This window comes from Emydura macquarii, unplaced genomic scaffold, assembly GCF_026122565.2.
Source record: "Emydura macquarii macquarii isolate MOO-44397 ecotype Brisbane River unplaced genomic scaffold, CSIRO-AGI_Emac_v2 contig_3328, whole genome shotgun sequence".
In the NCBI taxonomy this organism is placed as follows: domain Eukaryota; kingdom Metazoa; phylum Chordata; order Testudines; family Chelidae; genus Emydura; species Emydura macquarii.
Window position 1 is genome coordinate 5987794 of NW_027133465.1, and position 17291 is coordinate 6005084.

The 17291-nt window shown below is 50.5% G+C and overlaps 1 protein-coding gene across 1 annotated transcript in view; it reads left to right on the top strand.

Annotated features, from left to right (window-relative positions):
* P2RY2 (purinergic receptor P2Y2) overlaps positions 1 to 17291 on the top strand; it is a 34182-nt gene that overhangs the window by 14975 nt on the left and 1916 nt on the right. The gene's annotated exons all lie outside the window — the stretch shown is intronic.

Genomic DNA, 17291 nt, shown 5'->3' on the forward strand with positions numbered 1-17291 from the left:
TGCCTGGAGACCCTGTGTCTCTGCTCTGCTGCCAGGGCCTCGCCAATTGCTTCTGCCCTTGGAACTTCCCCTCCGCAGTTTTCTGCACTGCAGAAGGAGAGGCCAGAAGTTAGTTGTGCTTGGTAGGGCCGAGCCTGCTGCTAGCGTCCATGCTGACAGCAGGGAGAACAGGGCTTGGGACTCTGAGGTTTCCCCTTTGGTTTTTGTCCCTTCTGCCTGGGGAGGCAGAGGCAGCGATCTGGGGTTTCCTGCTTCATCTTTCTTCAGTGCTGCCTCGTACAGCCTTCTTCAGCGGGGAGACTCGGCAAACTCTTTTCAACTCGAGTGAGCCGGGACCAGTGTTTGATACACACGGGCCAGACACAGAGAACCAGGTTCGAGCGCTAGGCAACGCGCAACACGATGCCTGTGGCACGGGGCCTTTCCGAACCTTCCTGAATGCTTTCCTCAGGTAGCTGGCTGCATTCAGAACCACAGCCCGCATGCACACGTGTGCGCATACACACCCACGCACGCACACACGCAAACGCATGCACACCCACGCACGCACGCATGCAAACGCATGCACACCCACGCACGCATGCAAATGCGCATGCACACCCAAGCAAACGCGCATGCACGCCCACGCACGCAAACGCGCATGCACACGCACGCACGCACGCATGAACACGCATGCACACCCACGCACGCGTGCAAACATGCGTGCACACCCACGCACATGCACACAAAGCCCATTCAAATCAATGCAAAGATTAACATCAGCATTTGATGAGACCCTTAGAAATGCAAGTGTTCGTTTCCTTGTTCCTTGCCGGCCGGTCAGGCTGAAATGGTCATGCTCACTCACTGATTGCAACAACCCAGCTCATCCGGGGCATTTGAGCCAGTGCCCGCTGGTATAAAGTGGGGCTGCTGCAGCTAGGGCAGTCACTGCTTGAGCAATAATTCTCACCCTGGCTCTGACCTAGCTCCGCTCTGATCCCCCTTCGGGACACATTCCAAACGCAGCCTTGTCCCCAGGCATATGAAAGTGGGGCTGAGATAGTGACCGTAGTGGTGTGGGATTGCCCACCGAGGAGCGGCATTTGTAGTGGATTATTTTCAATGGGCATGCCTAGGATGTATTATAAAGGTACCTGGGGGGTCTGGATGAGCCCCCTTCGTCTGTCTGTTTAAGGCACTGCTGTTATGTCTGCCCCTTCCCAGTCGCTAACGTATTGATTCTCACAGCGCCCCTGTGAGGTAGGGCAGTCCCCATTTTACAGCTGGGGAAATGAGGTACAGGTGATTTACCCAAGGTCACACAGAAAGTCTGCGTCAGAAAAAGGAATTGACCCTGGTCTCCGGCTGGTGCTGGGCCATCTTTCCTCTCCTGATAGCATTTTTACATATGCAAATAAATGATAAACTTATGATCGCTCCTTACATCCCAAAGCACTTAATTGATTATTCGTTATTAGTATAAAATAGGGACTAAGCTAGCATCTCTCTTACAAGCATTTGCTCCATGAGGCCAGGAACAAGTCTACCTCTGGTTCTGCACAGTGCTTGGCACACTGGTGCTCCCCTGCTGATCGGGATTTTTGTGTGCTACGGTAATATAAATCTCCAATCAGAATGTCTTCCAAATGTCAATTGCTCTTCACTTGAGGCATGGAGTGGGGAAATGGATTGCCCAAAGCTTACGGGAGCTGTTGAAATGCAGCCACCTCTGGGGGTGAGGCTGACGGATGTTTAAGGGCACACAGCAACAGTGCCGATTTTCGGACAGGACACGAACAAAGAACACTGGAGCCAGCCAAACCTCAGCGCAGCATTTTAAAATACAGTCATTTAACATGATACTCCCAGAGGTGTCATCTAACAACACCAATGGCCTTTCTGCAGGTGGCCGGGTGGGGAAGGGGGTTGGAGCGTAGACGCTTTGGTAGAGCCTCTCCTTTGTTTGCTGTGCTTTGGTAGCAGGACAGCAAAGTGGGGAGCTTGTCTCCAAGGGCACATCAGCTTTCACTAAGCAGTCGGCAAAGCCCTCGTCCCGCAGTGCTTGGAGCCGGCCAGGCTTTGCTTGTGTTTGCATGGGAGGCCCCTTAGCGGCTGGGTCTGGATTATTGAAAAAGTGCCTCCTTGGCAAGAAGTGAGGTCTGAGAATGGGGCTCGCTCCTTTGTGCTCTGTTTCCAGAACCCTGCTGAACTCCACCGGTCCATCCCACATCCTGCCTTCCAGGACGCCCAGACAGTGCGGGGAGCCCCCCACAGAGCTGGGCTGCAGGGGGGTGCGTGCAGAATGCACAGCCCACGTATTGCCCCCTCCCTCCCTGCAGAAGAACTGGACCTGTTCCACCCGGTCTCCGGTTCCCCCCCCCGGTGACTGTGTGATCACTGGACAGACAAAGGCCTCTGTGCAGTTCTAGGAGTGGGATACTTAATGCACTCTGGGCCACTGAAGTATGTCCATCCATTTCAATGAGTTTCAGGCCACGCCCTCTAAACTCCCCAGGGTCAGGGGCTGACACCTTTGCTCACGCTGACTGGCACCTTCCTGTGCAGTTAGTTCCAGCGAAATGAATGGGTCTGGCCGCAGAGCGAGGGGCACGAGGGTATCTGAATCCTGCCCACGCTAAGCTCAGCACCAATGATGCACACGATCCCCCCCTCCACCCTTGTTTGGCCGTGGGCAGTCTTGCTCGAAAGCAGCCCACAGACCAGCTGCTGCCAAAGACTCGTCTCACCCCCTCTATCATTAGCGTCTGCTGGGTTTGTTTGTGTTGTACTGAGGCAGAAGGAGCATAGGCAGGCTCTGGCCATGCCACGCACGCAGCGCTGGGAGAGGAAGGGGCTGTCGGGGGTCGGCGCCACGATGCCACTTGTTCTTTTGCATCTGTCATAGGAACGTGTCTCCCAGTAGCTCTCGCCCGAGGGTGGATCTGAGCATGCAAATGCAAGCAAACTGTGTTCGCTGCGCCCTGCAAGCCTCTGTGGAGGTGCAGAGCAGTGGCCAATGACGAATCGTGGGGGAGAAAGCCTGAGCAGCGGAGGAAATGGCGGGGCTCTCACAGTAGGATCTGATTGTTCCACTGGAGAGGGCATTTAGGTGCCCTAGCCTAGAGAAATGAGAGGGGACTTGACAACAGCCAGAAGTAGGGAGGCTGTGCCTGTGGATGAAGCCAGTGCGGAGATGGCGCTCCTGCCCCTGTGGGAAGGTTAGGTGGGGACAGAAAGAAAAGGGGCAATAGGTGTCAGGAACTGGTGGAAGAGCATGAGACCCCCAGAAGGTGGCATAGATAGTGGGATCTGTGGGGGTGGATAAGGCTACGGAGGGTCACAGAGAGGGGGTCACATGAGTAGAAGGAGGTGGATAAGTCCGTGGAGAGTCCTGGAGACGAGGAGGGATTCTGAAACGGACAGGAAGATGCTGAAGGTTTCCCCATGACAAAGGAATGTTTCCCCATGACAAAGCGTTGGCTGGTTGGCTGGTACCTTCCAGGTACGTTGGAGAAGCTGAGTCGCTGGACAGTTCAGACAATTATTATTGTATAGCATCCACAAGTGCACTAGGTACTTCACAGGAGACGCATGAAAGAGTGCCCTGGATAGCTTTGAATCGAAACACTGTGCTTGCCAGGAGGGAATGTACCCCACCCTGGGAAGGGCAGGGCTGAGAAGGGGCCCAGGCTACTGATCAGACTCTGCGGATGTCAGTTGAGGCAGACTTACGTCTTGATGGTATGGGGGTTTTTTTATTATGTGCCTCATTTTTGCAGGGGACTATGCCGAGGTGAGAATCGTTAGGAGTGCATTGAATGCGGTAAGGGTGGAGTGCAGAGGAACCGATTTTGGGTGGCCATTGCATGGAGGAAGGCACAGAGATGCTAGACAAAAAGAGTATTGAGGCCAGTGTCCTTGGTGGAGCAGAGTGTGTGTGGGGGGAAAACACAAGGACAGCGGGTTAGAGACATAGACAGGAGGTGTACAGCCAAGGGCCTTGAAGGCAAGGAGAAGTATGAATAGGATGCACACCAGTACAGAGGCGTGACCCGGAGAGGGGGTTGGCTGGGGGCTTGAAGCAACAGACAAGAATTCTTTTGGATTGGGTGGCGTGGGGCAAGTTCAGCGTCAAAGGCACCCAAGAGGAGGAGATTTCAGGAGAAGGGCACGTTGAAATTTGCAGGGAAGGGCGTGGGGAGTTCAGCAAAGAAAGAAGCACACTCCTTGAAAGAAGAGGAGAAGGTGGCATGGCTGAGTTCTGTCCAAGGAGCAGTGCTGGTGGCCAGGGAGACGTGATGGTGGGCGCAGCAGTCAAGGTGGGTCAGATCAAAACAGCCTGGACTTTGGGAAAGTTGGGATCTGGATCTTAACTTTGCTGCTTGGGCCCAGCTCTCTTTGTAGGCAGATTCAGAGAGCCAGCAGCTGTGGAAGATAAGGCAAGTCCCTGAATGAGCAGCATCACCCAGATTAACCCCCCACACCCCTGCAAACTCTCACTTCTCCTGTCCAGACACGGCTCTGTACGGTCAGAGCTTTCTGAATGTTTTCTTTTGGTTACTGTGGGTTTTAACTGTGGTCTTAGAGGAGGAAGAAAACATGCAGGCTTTTTCTTGGTTCCCAGGGTTGCTAGTTCCTTATATGGGTTGGTGACTTTGACAATTCCACCAAATTATTGCAAATTAAAGCTGAGAAGACCCCACATTATCTGGTCTGTGTTTTACAGAGAGACTTTATGGAAAGGCTGTAAACTGAATGTGGGTTGTAGGTGTTTTTAGCCTTAAGCTCAAAGATCGAAGTAACACCATTTGCAGTTACCATGTCAGATTCTGCTCTCAGTGACACAGGTTTCATGGCAGTGAAGTCCATGGAATTACTCTGGATTCACACCTAACTGAGACTATGTTATTACAGTTATGGAAAAAGGTCCCAGCTATCCTCAGGGCTCTACTGTATTGTACAATCATACACAGAGAGACAGTCCCAGCTCTGAAGCGCTAGATTCCGCATAGGAAGGGAAACAAAACTGAGTTTCCAGGGCAGCGCTCTCTTGCAGCCCTTCTGGACACAACTCGCTCTGCTGCAGGTCTCCGCTGGTCTGGTTCCATCACGCCAAGGCCAGGGTTGTCAGGGTCAGCCACTCCGAGGTCGGGGCGTGGTGCCTTCAGTCCTACCCCGTTTCTGGGAAGGTTCAAAGGAACGAAAAGAAACAAAACTCAAAGCCAAGGTTCTCCCACAAACCTTCAGTGAAGCCCGCCTTGTCCTTCTAGCCAGGGCTTGTTTCCAGAACAGGCTGGGCTCCCGCCAGTTCCCTTCCCGCGACCTGATCTTCCCTTCCAGGAGGGTTGATCTGGCTGACAAGCGAGCGCCGTCTCAGGGCTGCAGCCAGCCTTCCCCACAAGAGAAGCAGAGCTCCAGCCTCTTCCTGGTCAGCACTCACCAGAGTAAGGCCCTCTCCTTTTATCTCCCCTCTCCATGCCTGACACTGGGGCAGGGCCAACTGGATCCACAGGCTTTCCCGAACCCTTTGAGTGCCAGTGTGGAGCCCGTCAGATTGCTTAACCCCCCTCCCTGCCAGTGTGGGGCCTCTGCTTCATCCCAAGGAGGTTAGTAGCTGAGCCAGGTTAGCTCGCCTTAGATCGGGATCAGTTCTCTTGGCTTCCCATCCAGGCCCCTATTCCCAAGACCACATTAGACCCTGTGAGCCAGCTGGACCAGAAACCAGCTGAACAGAACCATTTAAAAACTCCTCTCATCCTTGTGTTACTAATACATTCAACTGCGGTTTTATCCCAGTGTGTGTCTCTAACGTTACGCATCTACACTTGTACGTAAGCACCCCAATAACAGCAGGCTGGCTTTCAACCTCATCTACTGTTATTGCAAGAGCACCTCAAGCTTTCAGCCAAGACAGAGGCCCTATTATTACAGACAGGTGATCAGAGACAGTGTCTGCCCCTAAGAGCTTACGGGCCTGATTCTCATTTTCCCTAACGCTCCTTAGCACTGCTCTGGGCGTAGATAAAGCCAGGGCTCTCAGGTAGGTGTAAATGGGTGTGAAGTTACTACTTTAAGGCCCCTTTACACTGTCAGAGTAGCGTAAATGAGAATCAGGCCCATTGAAAATGTCCTTAGATTATTAGAACTGAAATGGTTTTAAGACATCACATCAACTTGTTCCAACGTAGCACTGCTGTTGTTCACATTCTGCATTGCCTGGAGCTTGGACAGTGACGTCCGTTTCACTTCCTGGGCCAGATTCTGCTCTTGGTGCTGGGTATAATTTCCACTGGAACCAATGGGAGCTGCATTTGTGTAGCCACAAGCAGCATTCAGCCTATTGTGTCTAGTCAGTTTCACTCTCTGCTTCCACCTGCATCAGGGCAAGGTTCCTGTGTTTGGGTGTCCAAAGTTTACACCCATGAAAGGCTGCCTCCTTCCCCATTTCTGAACAGTCCACTTCACTTCTATTGGGTGAACAGTCCACTTCACTTCTAGTCACATTGGGTTTGGGGACTGGTTTTTTTTTAAAACAGAACCTAAACTTGGAACCTAAACTCCCTCCTACTGTCCCTATAAAATTATTTAAGACAAACATGAAGCCCAACGGTCCTGGGTTTGGTAATCCTTGCTTTCCTGAGACCGAGGTGAACATGAATTTCACTGCACTCTAATTCTGTCACTCCCACGTTTAAGAGCTGGCCTGAAACGTAGTTTTATTGTAACATGGCCCTTTTTTGTTCCATGAAGGAAATAGGACTGACATAACAGACAGACGCTTTCAGCAACTAGTCCATCCTAATGTGTGTGTGTGTGTGTGTGTATACTGCAGTGTGTGCTCAGAACTGCTTCCAAAGCAGCATCCAGGAGATGGATTGCAAGCAGGATGTTTTCTCCTGAAAACACAGAGCTGTTTGTCTCCCACACACTGAATCATTTCCACTGAGCGCCCTGCAGGGCAGATGGAATAGTATTTACACCGATGTTCAGCTCTGAGAACTAATAAGGATTTTGTATCTGGTTAATTTCAGGACTTCCCTGGGAAGAATGTTAGACTAAACACACAAGTGCTTCAGAGTGACAATTGCCGATGTGTCTGTGCTGCTGAGGGCCAAGCAGTAATGGGTGGATCATAAGGAGGGAGCATGTGCTATGTGCCGCTGGATCTGAAGCCAGGAGACAGTCGACAGATGCTGATCTCAGATGCAATGGTGGCCATACAGAATAACTCCTATCTGTCTAGGTAAGCATACTGCATCCATCACCGTATCTGGATACACTAACAGAACTATATACATCCAAACAGGGCTGATAAACTCGATCCCTCCAGACACGTTGTGGAAGGAGGCATACATGTATCATAGACATGTGTGTATATGTGTTACCTGGGCTATGGAGTAGCTGTTGCCTGAAACCAAGTCCCAAGAGGCGGATCTTTGCTTTCATTCTGGAGGTGCTTTGATCTTGGGCCCGTTCCGACTTCTGGGTGGATGACGTCCCAAAGCCAAGAGCCTACTGCCAGGAATGCCACGCCCCTGGTCTCTGAAAGCTTTGCCAGCTAGAGCTGATGTCCACAGCTCGCAAAAGGAGAGGCAGTCTCAGAGGGCTATGGCCATTACGGGTGCATTAGCCTCCGGACTTTGCAGCTGGTCTGCTATTGCAGAGGTAGCCAGATGAGCGAGGGACGCACATGGGGGATGTGCTCCTGATATACTGCCCGGTACATTAGATAGACTGCTGCATGCTGGACGAGTTGGCATGTCCTGATGGGACTCACTTTCCTCCCTGCCCGGCAGATCAGACACAACCATCGGGGCTGGAGGTAATGAGCGTGTGGGTCACTGTGGGCTAGATCTTCAGCTGGCAGCAACGGGTGCAGCCTCCTGGCTAACCAAAGGCAGAAGGCAGCGTTGCGCTGTGGGTGTCTAGGAGCAATGAGGAGTCCAACAGGACCCTGACCCTGGGCACCAACTTTTTAAGTGCCCCGGAGGCAAAACCTGTGTATGGTTCCAGCCAGCTATTCATGGCATTTCCTTCTCTCCCTCTTGCCTGGGTTGACTTTTACCCAGCTGCTCTTCGTCCAAGGGCCTGTCTCATTCCGGGTCTGAAGTCAGCACTGACATAAAGGAGATGGATTTCCACGAGGCATGGCTGAGATCAACATTTGCCATCCCGCAAAGGGAGAACGCCGCGTTTCTCTGTTTCTCTCTGGTCCCTCCCCGCTGCCCTTTTCCCGGTCTCAGTCAGTGCTTGCACATACTGGCATTCTTGCCATCCCACTCCCAGTCGTTGCGCTGCCTCTGGGGAAAGGTCAGCCTGCTCCCTTTTCTTCCCTTGCGTTGCTTGGCTGTCACTCCCATGCGATGTCTTGGTGCATATGAAGTGGGCGGGTGTCAGACAGCCAGGAGCCCAAAGAGACACAGCAGGTTTTGTCTTAGGAATTTAGGACATTAGGTTAAACAGAGGAGGAGAAGGGGCAGCTCTCTAGTCCAGACCCAGCAACCAACTAGCTTCTTGTTGCAAAAAGCAATGTACATTAGGACCATACACCATTGTGAGCTGCTCTTGTTCTCCAGAACTGGTGTTGTTCTCCTGGCACTGGCCACTGTCGGAAGGCAGGATACGGGGCTAGCTGGACCATTGGTCTGACCCAGTGTGGCCGTTCTTACGTTGGATAATTATATGACCAAGCCCAACAGCAAGTCCAGGGTGGGCTCACTTTACAATATGTGGGTATGTAACTCTCTGCTCATCAGCTGAACTGCTCTCACATGGGGTGGGGAAAAAACGCAGGACCTTCAGCTCACAGTTTCCTATTTGTGCTAGTGGAGAATCTGCATTAGCAGCCGCTAGATCTAGCCATGGATACTTGAGCAGTTCCGATTCCAGCCAGCAGGGGGCAATGGCATGCAAATACCCCAGTTAATAACGACACCGACAAGCAATGCTATTTAATGCACACGCGTGTGGAGACCTCCAAGTGCTGTACAAAGGCGAATCATTTCCCCCACCTGTGAAATAGCCATACTCTATGAGAGACTGGAGTTCATGTTCCCTGGGCTGGGGAAGCAGGCCCCTAGGGGAGGGAGAAACTTACGACCAGGTCTCTCCAGCACGGGAGCGATGTTGAGGCTCTATCTCTGGGTACCTGTGTTGTGGACCAATGAGAAATGCAGTCCAGGAATCCACCCTTGTATGGATGTTAATACTGGCAACGTGTACACAGTGGTATACACAGTGTACAGGAATAGGGTAGCATCCCTTCAAATAGTTCGTGAGCCTTCTAGTGGCACCCACTGTGTTCTGTGTTTAGAAGCAGCCAGAGCAGCAGTTTGTATATAGTGTTGTATTGAATTACATGGAATCAGTGGGCCAAAGGTGTTATCATAATCCAGTCACTGTCCAGCATTACACAGTGTTAAACAAGGTCCGGGGTTTAATTTACAGAGCTATCAACCTCTTTAGTACTATGGCAAACACACCATTCAAAGTCCTTTTTACCTTGTATTAAATATACAGAAACCAGCTGCAACATTTGCAATGTGAAATAGTAAAGAAGGCTTTCATGTTACCAATATCCCTTGTTCCCTTTCTGTTTAGCTGGAAAGAGTTTGGGAAGGAAAAGCCCCCTGGTTTGACAGTCTCTTAGATGATATCCAAGAGGATAATAACTGCCCTACAGGGTAAAAGAGAAGCTGAGCTGAGCTGGAGCGGTTGTGGTTGCTCTTCTCGTTAAAGTCTGATCCTGTTTCATCTCAAGCGGTGTTGGGGAATCAGGACATCCTGTAGGACTAACACAGTGAGGGCCCAGGGTCAGAGGAGATGATAGGGGTGGCAGCCAGGAATGTGATGCTAACTCCAGTAGCTTTTGTCTCAGTCTGTTCTTCCCATTTACCTTCCAAAGTCTCTTTCTGTAAGGACCCCAAAAGGGAGTGGTGAGTGGAATAGCCCATCCCTCGTTATTTTGTCCCTTCCATAGGTCTAACATCCAACACACCAATTTTCGGTTCATTAATTTCCAGACCCACCTTTTCTTGTTTATTAAGTCCAACACCAACAGAGTCCTTGAATCATATCAGCAGGGCATTTTATTTAGACTAATTTAATCCGTCTCCCTTTTATACATTTTCCCGTCAACTTTTGTTCTTGTGACAGCTTATGCACTTTCACATACTTCTTGCAGTTGAGTAAAAGGTACGTTCGGTTACTACAAAGCAGCGACACCTGGCGTGTTTGTACCAAGGACCCAACTGCGACTGTTGGCTCCTTTACATTTTTGGTGTAAAGAGCAAGAGATACAACAGTGTGGAACCCGTCAGTGCTGAGGTGTGGGGCCAGATGTCCAGAGCAGATATGATCCTTCCTCATTTTACCAGATTGCTGATAGTTGTGGTTAAATGTAGCCCTATACTCTGTGTCCTACAAGACATGCATCAGATGAGAATGCCATTCTGGAGCTGGCGAGCAGAAATGATGCAGAGTGAGCAGCTGTTAGATACGATGTGCGCCAGCGGTGTCTGAGCACATCCACCTCCCAGGAAGCTGCACGCTTTTTCTCAGACACCTCTAGTTTACAGTACTCTTCTCGGGTGGTCTCGTTATCTCTCCTGCAATTCTGGACTGAATTCTCCTTCTCCACTCACCTTTCTGTCGTGGTAGGGGAGGCGCTCAGGGATGGCTGGAGACAAGACTCGACCACTTCTGCTGGCTGCACTCAGCTTCGTCTGAGCCTCCAGGGAGCAGAGCTCACATGGGCCATGGAGGTTTAGCGCCTGTGAGATGCAGCGCAGAAGTCGGGGCCGGGAGTGGGGCGACTAAGGTGGCTTTTAGCCATCTTCACGCCACCTCAAATCCTGGGCTGCTCCAGGCACTTTAGGAGCCCCCAGTGTCTTTTGGACAGCCCTGGGGGGCCTGTCTAAGTTAGGACAGCCTTCCAGGGCTGCTGTGTGGGAAGCAGTCCCAGCTGTGTCCCCTGCATGCCCCTTATGGCAGGGCTTGTCATGCCACGGGATTCCTTCCCTGAGCAGAACGGGGGGGGGGGGGAGGGGGGGGGGCTTAGGGCCTCTCAACATCACGTTTACATGGTGCGAAGGGGTCAGAGTGAGGGTGACAACGCTTACTTCAGCCTTTTCCAGAAGAAAAGCGTGACGGGAGAGGCTTGCTCTGGCTAGTGCTAGAGAAAATGACCGTGTGATACTTACCTACAGCTCCCCGCCCCTCTGTGTCCTGCTCCGAAAGCAAAGCCTGTTTACAGTGAAGCAGCTGCCCCGCCTTGTCCCGTCCCTGCCCGCGGGGCTCAGAGGCTGCAGATATTCCATCACACACGCATTAGCATGCAGCCATTCCCAGGCACTCCCAAAGCATGCGATCCACAGGCTGATTTTTCATGGGCGGTGGGCATAATAGCCTCCCCTGGCGCAGCCGCCGCCCTCCGCTGGATGCCTACGCTGTGGTGGTCCTGCTTCTTCCCTCCTCCACACCACCCTCCTTCCCCGCCACTTGCCACGCCTGGCCCATGGTGGGACTCAGAGCTCCTCTGGGTGACCTGGGCTCAGGACTGCTCTGGGTGTTGGCCCCGGGCTGGGGCTGCTCCAGGAGTCAGCCGGGCACCACTGGGGGCCGGGGCTGCTCTGGGTGCCGGCTGGGGTTCGGGGCTGCACCGGCAGGCTGGCCGGTGAGAACAGGGGATGGAGCCTGGGGCAAAGGGTTAGGGTACCGCTCGTCAGCCACCCAGCTCTGAAGGCAGGGCCACCACCAGCAGTGGCGCAGAAGGAAGGGTGGCACTACCATACCGTGGCACCCTGACTTCTGTGTTGCTGCTGGCTGCAGCGCTGCCTTCAGAGCCGTTTTCCCACCGCCCCTTTCAAAACCCTGGACATTTGTTCAGATTTCAAAAATCCACCCAGACAGAGATCGAAGGCCCCAAACAAGAGGTCATGTCCAGGAAAACCCAGACATGTTGTAACCCTACTTTACAATCGCTCTAGCACTTTAAAGGGACATTACTGTAAAGAGAAGCAGGTCCCTGGTTTTCAGAAATGAAGGCGGACGTCCTGTAAGCCACCAGATGCAAAGCAAAATGATACAGATGGGGGGAACTGAGGCACTAAAGCTCAGGGGCACCAAGGTATTTAGGTGCCTAATTCTCATTGACTAAGCACCTTCAAGGATCTGGGCTTAAGTGACATTTCCAAGGTCACACAGAGAGACTGTGGCAGAGCAGGGACTTGAACCCAGATCTCCCCTGTCCCTAGCTAGGGCCCTTATCCTGGTGCTGCTTTGCTGTTCTCCTTTCAGTTGAATTAACACTTTTCTCTCAGTCAGAGAACTTTCCCCCTCTGATTCCTTATTCCTTAATATCAAAGAACGACCAGGAATAATACTCAGGGCTTGCACTTTATATTTGCAAATCACTGGGCAAACTTTAAGCAGAGGAATGAGCCAGCAGGTTCATTACTGTTTTATTCGTAATAGATTATTTCTGAGCCCCCAGCCAGAGACGAGATGCTTCACAGAAACAGACACGCAGTGGTGAGATATAGATAAATAAGCAAAGACACTGCCCCTGCCCTGTGGCATGCACAGTCTAAATTCAGACATGACACAACCAGTGGGGTAATCAACCACTAGAAAGGGGAAGACAAGTCAAAATAGAACAGGCTTCAGAGTCATGAAGGTACAAGTGTACAGCAGCAGCACAGCTACAGAGCTGCAGATGCTTCCCACACGGACAGAAGGGGTTTTTCCATCGGACAGAAGGGGTTTTTCCATCACTGTAAGTACTCCACCTCTCCGAGAGGCAGGAGCTAGATCAACAGAAGAATTCTTCCATTAGCCAGGCTGCATCTGCAGTGGGGAATAGGTTGACCTCACTGTGATGCACAGGGGGCAAAATTTTTCACATCCCTGAGCAATTGTAATGCGTGGGAGTTGCGGGGGAGTGGAAGGCAGTTCCCATCCATGGTCCAAGTGCCTGCAAGAGGTTTGTTGTGCATTTTGTGTCTTGCCTAATTGCCTAGGTTGCCATAGCAAGAGAGCGTAGCTTGTTGCCATAGCAATAGAGTTAGACTATTAGGGGATAGCTCAGCCAGTCCTGGCTGGTTTTAGTGTGAGTTCCAAAAAGAGGCTCCCTGTTTTGCATCTCTCTGTGATCCTGTGCTGGTTTCTCTCTCTGAATGCAAGCAATTAGATCGCGGGGAGATGCAGTCCAGTAGGAAGGCATGGGGAAGCGGCTGGTGGGGTCAGGTGAGGAAGCAGCAAAGCAGTCAGTCCAAGTAGCAACCAGCAGGCAATGGCTTGTTGCTCAGATAGGGCTAGCTGCAACGCAGGAAGACCCTGTGGCCAATCAGGAAGCAGGTCACGGAAGCCTGGAAGCTGGCCCACTGAAGTCGGTGACTTCCCTGTACTCCCATGAGGCCTGATGGCCAGGGCTGCATGCCAAGAAATCTGATGAGGTTCAACAAGGACAAGTGCAGAATCCTGCACTTAGGACGGAAGAATCCCATGCACAGCTACAGACTGGGGGCAGCCTGGCTAGGCAGCCGTTCTGCAGAAAAGGACCTGGGGCTTACAGTGGACAAGAAGCCAGACATGAGCCAACAGTGTGCCCTTGTTGCCGAGAACGCTAATTGCCTATTGGGCTGCATTAGTAGGAGCATTGCCAGCAGATGGAGGGAAGTGATTATTCCCCTCTATTCAGCATTGGTGAGGCCGCATTTGGAGTACTGTGTCTGGTTTTGGGCCCCCCACTACAGAAAGGATGTGGATAAATTGGAAAGAGTCCAGCGGAGGGCAACAAAAATGTTTAGGGGACTGGGTTTATTTAGTCTGCAGAAGAGAAGAGTGAGGGGGGGATTTGATAGCAGCCTTCAACTACCTTGTGACCAGTCCGTGCCTAAGATAGCCACCTGAAAATGCCAAGGTCAGGGCAGACTGTAAAAGGAGAGCAGATTCTCCCAACACTGGTGAGTGACACTAAAGTCAGACTTCCCAACCAGCCACAAACAGTGCTTCTGATTCCCCACACTGGTTATCAAGAAGCTAAAATAAAAGTACACACCGCCCCCTTTACTGCATTTCAGTCTCTGGCTCCCAGTAGGCCACTAGGTCCAGTAAAGAGATCAGTTATTTAAAACTCTATGCTCTTTACCAAAAAGGTTCTCCTGACCCCAAATAGTCAGCCACAGTACCAGATCAATAGAAGTTTGGCTCTTACCCAAAATACCATGCTGCCAGCCAATCCTTTAGTAACTAAAACTAAAGGTTTATTATAAAAGGAAAGAAACAAACAATAAGAGAAATGTTAAAGGATTAAAGCAATCAGACACATACAATTGATTTGAAAGTCCATATATATCAGGTTTTTAGTAGACTTGTGGAGTTTGCAGGCTTGTATAATCCCTCTGGTGCATATCCAGTACCTGGATGGGTCTCAGTCCTTTGTTTCACAGCTTCAGGTGTAGATGAATAGTTGATCCAGAGGTAGGTAGGTGAAGACTGACGACTGAAGACAAAATAGATGTGGTGCAGCTGCCTTTTATGTCCCTTGGCCTTTGCCATGCTGCTTGTGGAAATGTACAGGAACAAGATGGAGTCCAGGGTCACATGAGTAAGTCCTGGTGACTCATCGAGTATGTCCCTGGCTTCTCCCCCTGGGGCCATTGTACCTGTGAGTTTCCTTAATGGGCCATTAAGCAGGCTAGTATTGCAGCCATCCTGTCTGGGGTGTCACCCAGAAACACAACACATGTTGAAATACAGATATATTCTAACATATTCATAACTCCCAATACACATATAACACATGAGCATAAACGTATCATCTTACTTAGTACATTATAGCCTTTCTAACAGTGCCTGACACGGCATATCTCACATGAATTATTATTATGATTTTGACATATTGATGTTAAATAATATCACAAATGGCCCCCCTAATCCAGCCAGTGTCACATACCTGAAAGGAGGTACCAGGAAGGATGGAGCTAGCTCCTCTCAGTGATGGCAGATGACAGAACAAGGAGCAATGGTCTCAGGTTGCAGTGGGGGAGGTCTAGGTTGGATATTAGGAAAAACGTTTTCACTAGAAGAGTGGTGAAGCACTGGAATGGGTTACCTAGGGAGGTGGTAGAAACTCCATCTTTAGAGGTTTTTAAGTTGTGGCTTGACAAAGCCCTGACTGGGATGGTTTAGTTGGGGTTGGTCCTGCTTTGAGCAGGGGGTTGGACTAGATACCACCTGAGGTCCCTGCCATCCCTCATCTTCTATAATTCTATGATAAATACGTACAAACATACCCTAAATTGTCACAACATGAATCCAGGATCTGGGGCTTGCAGAAAAGCAACAACTGTCATGAGACTTGTAACAAAATCACAAGAGTTAACAACATTTGATGTGAGAACTGGTCTTTCTTGAGTACTGCAAACCTTCCTGATGCATTGTTTGGAGCATTTTTTTAGATCTAGTGCTTTGCTTGGCCCATGATTTCCTTCTTGAATTTTTTTTTAAGTCCACTGCCAGCTCTGGGGTTCCAGCCAAGCTCTTTGCTCTCTGGCTTCAGAAATCCAAAACGAGAAGGAAAGGAACAGGCTTGAAACATGTTTTTCATGTCTCTTGTAGACCATCTGAGCACTTTGAAGCAAATCCTCTCCTTACATCGAGAGGGAACTAGCTTCTGTCACTAGGGCTGTTGGGTAAAATAACATGCAATGCCCTGAAGCAGTTTGTCAGACGGAAACGAAACCATGTGCATGGAAAGCAGAACCACACTGGATGGGTGAAAGGGAGGATGCAGCTTAGTTCCTTGTGTTTAGTTTCCAAAGTTATATCTGGCATTTTTTGCAGATGTTACTGAACAAGATAACCTGTGTGTGTGTGTGTGTGTGTGTTTTCCTCCTAAGTTTCCTGGAAGCATAAGCATTTGGCAGTTCTTTTTGTGGTATGGCTCAAGAACTTATTGAAAACTAGTGAAAAATGGAGCGAGGTTTTAATGGGCGATCCAGTCGATCCCCCGATATATGTGCACATGGAATTCTTACAGGCTGGACAGTCGATGGTTCAGGAGACTGAAAATTAGATCTGAAGCCTTTTGTCTGTCGGGCACTCACCCAAATTCAACCCCAATGGTTCAAACCTGCCGTTATTACTCTATGATGGCTGGCTGGTGGCCATGGGGAATCAATAGGTCCATTGCCTCGTGGAAAGTAGACCACGCCTCAAAGAAAACCACCATATATGCACTGATTGTCAGCAGTGCTGCGACAGTAGGCAGAGGAATCCTGGACACAGAGACTGAATTAATCTCTCGTCTCTTCCCTCCAGATCAGAGTTGAGGCCTCTACGTGGGGAAGCTGGCCCTTCTGCTGTCTCCACTCTTCCTGTCCTGGGCTCCTGTCTCTAGTGCTGTCGAATCTGGCGTCTTTCACCAGCACTTACACTCATTTGAAATAAAAGCACAAATTAAAATTTCAGGGCTGGATGAAACAAACCTTAGCAGCTGTTCATCCACCCTCTCTTGTAACTTAGTTAGCAGCAAGCCCTAACCAAACCAAACCAAACCAAATCAGTAATAATAATATGGGTAAGGCAATCAGCCAACCAGCCAGAGTGAATGTACTCCTCTGCCCATCAGAATAAGCAACTCCCATCTTGAGAGCCTAAAAGCAGAACCAAGATAACCAGGATGGTTTGGGTTTAAGGACACGTCCTCCTGCTCGGAGACAGGTTCCTTTCTGACACTTATCCCGGCGTAGCTGGATATGCTTGATGCCTTAGGACCCATCTATACTAGGAAAAGAGCCAAAGCATGTTACAACCTTGCTCTTTATCAGTGTTTGCAATCTGATCTATGACACAATCCCGGAACGTCGTTATCACAGGGATTTTGTCCCTTCCACGCAGGCAAGCTCAAACTTGGTTCCTCAGGCTGGGCAGTTTCCTAGTGTGGACAGGCCCTTCACTAGTGTAGATGGACCTATAGCAGAGGGACGCTGTGGCTGGCTGAACCCTGGGTGAAGTTCTCCAGGCCTGAGGATGGAAACGTGACTGTCCCCCTCACAGCAAAAGTGAAGCCCCGTCTGCTTCCACTTGCCTGCCTTCCCACAACTCAGAAAAGCACCTTCCTAGAGTTAATCATTAAAAAGAAAACCTGCCTCCCACGCCCTAATAGAGTGATTAAAGGAAAGAACACCACACCTCCTTCTGGCAGCATTCTGCTTATAATTCACAGTTCTCTTAGTATCCAGATACCATCTGTCGCAATGTGTGAATATGAATCCTTCGTGGGAGAGAGATTCAAAGTCATGAAG